Genomic DNA, 8,047 nt, shown 5'->3' with positions numbered 1-8,047 from the left:
TCACGTCTGGCAACTGGTGGCTTGTGCGGGATATTTGCCATATCTCACTGGCACTTCCTAACTCGTAACCCCACCCAGTGGGGGGTGCTTCTGATCCCCACCCAGGCTGGTAAAGGGAATATCTGTGACTCAAACTTGTACACTTTACTGATTACATCAGATCAGCATAGGGAGCTCAGCTCTGTAAAATCCACCTTGCCCTCCGAAATGTACCTGTCAGCGTGCATTCCCGCATCAGGCTCATCCACGTCTCCTGAGAAAACAGCAATTCCTTTGATGTGCACCCTCCACAAACTCCCACCTAGTCTGGAGGGTTCTGTGTGTAGGTTATGCTGCCGTGGGACTTTCTGTCCTCACCTGAAGTTGTAACAGCGGTAGAGAGACCAGACCGGCTGCAGACTGGTCAGCCGAGGAGATGAAAGCTATCAGCCACAGTAGCGCTGTAGGTTAGCCGTGAGCTTCGTGTAAATACCACCCTCATCCTTCACGACCAAGGATGGTAAGAAGTCAAGCACATTACTAACCAAGTTTGGATCTGGTATGATTTTCCCACATCCTCTCAAATACCAGTAGGTGACAGCTAGCCTCATCTAAAATCATTCTTAAATGGCAGAAAATAAATTTCCTGCTGTGCCACGCCCATTTGCTGTTAACAAAATGTGCTGAGTGTCTACCCCATGTCCAGTCCAGGACCAGGCACTATGGGAAATATGAAAGAAATACAGGGCACCTCGGTAGCTCAGTCAGTTGGGAGTGTCCCCCTTCTAAGAAAAAAAGAAAGAAAGAAAGAAAGAAAGAAAGAAAGAAAGAAAGAAAGAAAGAAAGAAAGGTAAAGCAGTTGGACACAGGCCAATCAGAGCAGGAAAGTGTCGGTGCAGAGAAGAGCCTCGAGTCAGGAGGGAGCGGGTGAAAGCTGGCCGAGAGCCGAGCTGGCGAAGGCAGGAGAGAAGCCGCGCACTTGGGAGTCACCAAAGGAGGGATAAATCAGGCTGAGCGTGACCCAGAGTGCAGAGAGCACAGGCTGCATTCTGCTCTCTGCCTTACAGCTGTGTGGCCTGAACCGTCCTGAGCCTCTGGTTTTCACCTGTAGAATTAGGACAGAAATACCGGCCCCACTTCGCTGGATTATTGAGATCAGTGAGTTGGCTTACGGCACACAGTCTGTCTCATCATGGGGAGTGCTCGAAAATGTTCGCTCCCCTCCTCACTGGCCCATCTCCGTGCCCCACCTCCCGTCTGGTGGGAAGGGATTGCCTTTGGAGGAAAGGGGCCCAGAGGGCTGACCCGTGACGTCTGTTTTCCAGGTGGTGCCACTAAGCAGATGCAGAAGTTCAGGAGGGGCAACTATTCCGAAGGGGAACATAGGGCTGGTATGTTGTATTTGGAGTTTGAAGTGATAGCGGGCCAGTCCTGCTGGAGGCTGGAAACCCAAGGGCTGAGCGCTGGGACCAGCAGGGAAGCAGGAGTCCTGAGCAGGGAGGCCGAGGCCATTCAAGCCACACGTGTCCCTGGACTCCTAGAAGGGGCAACAGCAGCTGTGGCTGAAGTGAGCAGGCCAACCCGAGGCTCGGGGCTGAGCAACAAAGACCCTAAAGATGAAGCCGACATCCTATCACTGACCAGACCGCTTGGAGAATTAGACACCCACCCCAGGGTCCTGGCTGCTCGGTTACGGGCTTTTATCCGTTTCTGAGTTGACGACAGTAAGGAGGCTGATGTCAGAACCCGGGGCTTCTGCCGTCATTACTCGGCAGAGTGGGTCTGAGGTCCCCTGGACGAACTCCTGCGAAAAGGTGAATATTTTCAGCTGTGTATCTCAGACGGGTTTCCTGCCGAGCGAGGGCCAGAACAAACCAAATCATTCCAGCCACACGTACTGAGCTCCTCCCAGAGGCCAAGCGCCTGGCATGAACAAGGCTCTCTATGTGTGTCGAACTGGAGTTGAGAAATGTCACGGGAAACCGAGAAACAAGCGACCAGACCTCCTCCCCTAACCGCTGGTGATAAACTGGCTGGCACACTGCTGAGTCTCCATTAGACCACCGGCTCAGGTAAGAGATTCCCTGCCCCCCACTTTCTCGAAGGCAGTGGGGTTAAATCATGACTCCTGACAGTGGCTGGTGCCAACAGAAGGGGGCAGCACATTCAGAGTGGGAGGACTACCCCTGGTTGGTTCTGGGAGTTCAGGCAAGTCACCCAGGCTCCCCGTGCCTCAGTTTCCTCCTATGCAAGAGCACAAAAACATCCCAGCTTTGTGGCAAGGCTTAAGTGAGCACACATGAAAGCACTTTGTATGATGCAGAACTCCGTGAAGACGATCATTAGTGCTGTATGGCAGGCCCCTCGTGTTTGCCTTGGGTTACCTCAGGAAATTCCTCTGCTCAGAATCCGCGTCAGGGAGGGCAGCTGTACGAGGGTGAAATGGTTTCCCATCTGTCGTGGGTTGAACTGCGGCCCTACCGCCACCACCACCCCTGCCCCGCAGCCTGTGAATGTGACCTTATCTGGAAATAGAATCTTTGCCGACGTGATGAAGTGAAGGGTCTTGAGCTAGGATCATCCTAGATTTAGGGTAGGCCCCACATCTCATGATTGTCTTACAAGAAAGGAGAGGGAAGTTTGAGGCACAGAAGGGAAGTGCTGCCGAGATCTGGAGTGATGTGTCCACGCGCTAAGGGGCTCTAAGGGTTGTTAGCTGCCACCAGAAGCTGGGACAGAAGCACGGAACCGATTCTCGAGTTTCAGGCCTTCCAGAAGGAACCAGCCCTGATGTCTTGATTCTGGGCTTTTGTCCTCCAGAACTGTGAGAGAACAGACTTCTGTTGTTTTGGGTCACGAAGGCTGTGGTAATTTGGTACAGTGGCCCTGGGAAATGAATACCCATTCACACTGAGAAGCCTTGGCGCGAGAGACTGCCAGCCTGCCGGTTCACCGCGCTCCGTCCATCTTCTCCCTGGGCTCTCGACGCTTCCTTGGGCAGCTTCTGGGACATGTTGATCATGCCACTCCCCTTCTCCGAAGCTACAGTGGGTTCCAGATGATTCCAAGTGACGTTCAAACGCATTCTCCCATGTCTCCCAAAGTTTTGTTCTTGGGGGAGTGGCCTGGACGGTCTCATTACCTGAGGGCATCAAACTTATCCTCCTTTGTAATAAACACAGCAGTTGTGTGGCAGTTGGTAAAGGGAACCACAGCGTGTGATGGTCCATCTCTAGCTTGATGCTTAGAGCAGTGGTTCTGAACCGTTAGGGTGTGTTAGAATCACGTGGAAGGCTGGTGAAAATACAGATCATTGTCTCCTTCCCTTCACTCCTCCCTCCCCACAAGTTTCTGACTTAGTAGGTCTGGGGCGGGGTCCACGAGTTCTCATGTCTCACATGCTCACAGGTGATGCCAACGGTCCTGGACTACACATGAAACAGCATGAGCTCAGAACAGCGGTTCTCAAACTTTGCCACACATTAGGATTACCTGGAAAGCTTCCCCAAACCCCATGTCTAGTTTGCAACCCATACCTATTAAATCAGAATCTCTGGGGGTAGGACCTGAGCATCAGCATTTCTGAAAGCTCCTCGGTGATTTTAATATGCAATCAGATTGAAAGCCAGTGGCTGAGAGGCACTCCCCTGTCCCCCGGCCGGATGGGGATGGGGTGGGAGGCTGGGAGATGCCCTGGCTAGGCTTGGGGCCCGTCCCTTGCAGCCAGGCCTGGTACCCCACTCTAGGGGTGCGTGAGGGAAGGAGACAGACACTGGAGTCCTAAGGGGGTGTCACTATTTTCTGATACTACTTGCTTTTTGAATTTATCAAGTTGTTCAACTCCTCTTTGTTCTCCTTTCCTTATCTGCAAAATGGGGACAGTAAAAATACCGACCTGAAAGCCAGCCTGGGGAAGATGAAAGGAGAAGATGTCCTTGAAGCACCTGGCCCAGGTGCTGTAGAGGGGAGACGTTCAGAAAACTCATTCCTCCCCTCCCCCACCATCTGTTCCCTCCTGACTCTCTAGTCTGAACCGGTGGGGAGAACGGGGCCTGCACACTTGTCCCTTTGTTTCTGGTTTCACTCCCAGAGTTTGGAACCTGACATCTTAGTCACACTGTTCTTACTACTAAAAAGAAATCTTTAGGGCTACCTCTTTGTTTGTTTATTCTTCCGAGATTTCTTTTAAATATACATACCTATCCCCCCCTCTCTAAGTGGTAGTATACTTCATACCCTTTTCTCTACTTTGCTTTTTTCACTTAACAATCTCTTTTGAAGATTACTGCAGTAGTCTTTAGTTCTGTATAGAAATATTCGTTATTTCTTTATAGAGCTGCAGAACATTCTATCGTGTGTGTTTGGCTCAACCACGGCTGGTTTAAGGAGTTCTTCTCTGACGGATGTTGGAGTCGTGGCCAGCCCCGCACACTACAGCCGCGACACACATGCTTGTACCTGTTTTTCGTGTTTTGCCAGTGTATCTTTGGGGAGGATTCCTGGGGCGTCCCCCTGCCACCGCCGCCTCACCTGGGCCTGGCTGCAGACCCTGGACCGCTAACCACAGCCGCCTCCCTTCCTTTCCGTGAGATGGGACAGGTCTGGACGGCAGGAGCAGCCCCAGAAAGGCGGCCTCTGCTTCCTTTCTGCCCCCCCCATCTCATCCCAGTGCATCTTACTGGAGCCACCCAATTCTTCTGCAGAACTCTAGCTGTAAAGGAATGTGGGAAGTGTAGCGTTGGGGTTTCTTGTCTCTGCCACTCGGGGAAGCTCCCAGAAGGGGGCTCACTGACTCAATTCCTTTGTTTTACGAATGAGGACATCGAGGCTGGGGGCGGGGTCCGTGCTTGCGGTGCGCGGTCAAGTTCAGGGAACCGTCCGTGGCTAACAGCCCTGGCGTTCCTTCTCTGGCTTTCACGCCAATGCGAGTGCCTGTGAGTTGGGAGTCTCATTGAATCAGACACCTTAGAAAGCCACTCCACACAGCACAAACTTCGAATTTCCTCTATAAAACAAAACCCCTCATAGTCTCCTTTTGGGGGTATTATAACATGTTAGTGACTGCTATAGGCTGAATTGTGTCCCCCCCTCAAATCCATATGTTGAAATCCTAACCCCCCAGCACCTCACAGTCTGACCAGTTTGGAGCCAGGGTCTTTAAAGGGGTCATTAAGTTCACGTGAGGTCATGAGGGTGGGCTCGAATCCAGTGTGGGTGGTGTGTCCTAAGAAGAGGACGTTTGGACACAGACAGGCACGGGGGGAGGGGGTGATGTGAAGACAGAGGGAAGGTGGCCGCCTGTAACCAAGGACAGAGGCCTCAGAAGAAACCGAGCCTGGCAGCACCTTCACTGCAGACTTCTAGCTTCCAGAACCGGGAGGAAAGTGCATGTTGTTGTTGGACCCACCCCGTCGCTGGTACTTTCCACAGCAGCCCTAGCAAACTAACACGGAAACTACGGTCCAGCACGGAGAAACCGCAAACGTGCACTGGTAAGAGACTCATTTGGTCTGTGTGCTAAGGTGCTCCCTCAGTGTTTTGCCATATGCGTTCGTCCTACTGCCTCACCTCTGGCTGCTCCCGCCGAGCCAGACTCTTTTTGGCGTCTTTCTCTGTGACGGGATCTCGCTCAGACACTTTCTGCATCACGCACGGTTCGGAAGTCTCTGGGGTGGTGAACTGGCTGTAGCTTGAGGCGGCCGCAGAGTCGCCACCCCCCGCGGAGGACAGCCGAGCGCCTGAGAGCTTGCACCTCACTGGGCACTCGCTTTTTCTAACCCGCTCTTGGGGAGCTGTGGCAATCTTGCCCGAAATGTGTTTTGCCCCCATTTTCACAGAGGTAAATGTGGCATGCAAAATGCATTTTTAATGACTGAGATCTGCGTTTGAGAGTATTTTCCATCTTTACTGGGTCATTAAGTCTTTAAATTCCTCAATATTTTAATGATTTTTATAGTCCAGTGATGTGCGGTTTCGCTCAGGTTTTCGCTCTCTGCGCGCTCCCTTGCCAGTAAGGTGCTCCAGCAGGAGCTCACCAAGGGGTTATTGAACACATGGCGCTGTTCCGGGCGGGTGCTTTCTTGGCAGCTTGTCTCTGGCACTGGCAGCCATGACAGCAGAAGCTCCTCTTACCCAGCCGTAGGTTCTGAAGGCAGTAAGGATGGTCCACATGACCTTTGGAAATCCTCTCAGGAGTTGCCATGTTGGAGATCATGATCCCATTTCTCAGTAAGTCCAGTAGGTCCAGCTTTCCCTGCAGTGTTGGAACAGAATATTGTCTTTCTGTGGAACCCCACGTGAAGGACTGGCCTGTGTCTGGGAGCTGTGTCGGAGCCACACTAAGCCGGGCTACTCCTTACGCAATGAGAAGGCAGAAACCAAGACCTACTGGAAATAGCAGATTCATGTCCATTCATCGAAGGGAAATGCAGGCAGAATCACCTATATTTTTTAAAGAGTGCTCCCTCTTCTCTCGCTCTCTCTCTGTTAATTTTAGTTTTGCTGAACACATTTATAACATGGCTCAGTACAATATGGCAGAGAGAGAGAGCAGTCATTGCTTTCTCTTGGGTTCAGTGTCCTCACCCGTAAGATGTATGTTTTGGGGCTGATCCCGGGGCTCCCTTCTAGAGCTTCTGACATTGGCAAGTTCAAGCTCAGGCTCTCAGCGGAGGAAGACAGGCCACCCAGGACAGCCTTAATAACCCAGTGTTCTGGAAAAGCACCAGCCCATTCCCCACGCGGCCTGGGAGTGTCGTAAGACAGAGTTTGGTAAAAGTAGCAATGGGTTCTCTAGGAGAACGCCTGCTAATTCACCCTGCTTGCCTCCAGTACCTCTTCAGTTCAGCAAACATTTTTTTTAAAGATTTTATTTATTTATCTATTTGAGAGAGAGAGAGAGCAGGAGGGAAAAGTAGAGAGAATCTGAATCAGAGTCCATGCTGAGCACAGAGCCTGACATGGGGCTCGATTCCATGACCCTGAGATCATGACCTGAGCCAAGACCAAGAGTCAGACGCTTAACCAACTGATCCACCCAGGCGCCCCCAGTTCAGCAAATCTTACTTTAGCACCTGGTAAAGACAAGACCGTGTGCTCCGTATTGGAAAGGTAAAGGCGGAGAAACTGTCCCTGACGTTGTGGAACTCCCCATCTTGGTATAATTTTGAGTGTTTTATCTTAAGTGAAAAAGCTGAGCATTTTCTGTTTGGGGGTGAAATCCACTGAGAAAAATGAGGGTGTATATCAGAAAATCTTTTTGCCTTTAATTAATTTCCAAATTCACATCTCTTTGGGGCTGTGGAAATCATGAGCACTATTCACCAAATATTTCTGTTCTCCTTCAACTGAGCGTGTAGTAGGATTATATTTTTCTGAGCCACTGAATTTAAGTGTGGCTGTGTGACTTGCTCTGTCAATGAAATATGAAGAGCATGGTAGGTTTTACTTCCAGGCAAAAGCCTTATCAACCATCACAGGGCTCTCCTGTGGTCCTTCCCCTGCCGTGTCACCAGCCATGCTTCAGGTAGTGGAAGCCCATGGGTCGGCCTCTCTCCACGAGGACAAAGTGGGAATACAAGCCTGGCTGATCCCAGATGGACACACAGGAGGAGCAAGGTGTTTTAAGCCACAGAGCTAGAAAAACTTTTATCATGGAAGTTTCCAACACATGAAAGCAGAAGCAATAGGATAGCCAACACACTCTACCTCTTACTGAGCTTCAGTGATTATCAAGACATAAGCCTCTGTGATTCGGGGCTAGCTTGTTACTACAGCACAACCTAGACTAATCCTACCTAAAAACAGGGGAAGGGGTGTTATTTTATAGAAATAAAATATTTGTAGAAATACTACCTGACTGACAGATAGGTAAAGAGCCTGGACATGAAATTCATGAGATTTTATTTTCATGCCATGTTTTTCTTCAAGTGTTTTATGCTTCTTAGGAATTCAGGAGAGCTGAACATCTGTGTGAATTAGCAGATGTAAAAATTGCCGGGTGCTTAGAACGGAACTGCTCTGTGGACTCCTTGTCTTTTCTCTCAGCCTAGACCCACCTCCTCGGACT

Source organism: Ursus maritimus, unplaced genomic scaffold, assembly GCF_017311325.1.
Source record: "Ursus maritimus isolate PB19 unplaced genomic scaffold, ASM1731132v1 scaffold_36, whole genome shotgun sequence".
Taxonomy (NCBI): Eukaryota; Metazoa; Chordata; class Mammalia; order Carnivora; family Ursidae; genus Ursus; species Ursus maritimus.
This window is presented reverse-complemented; position numbering follows the sequence as displayed.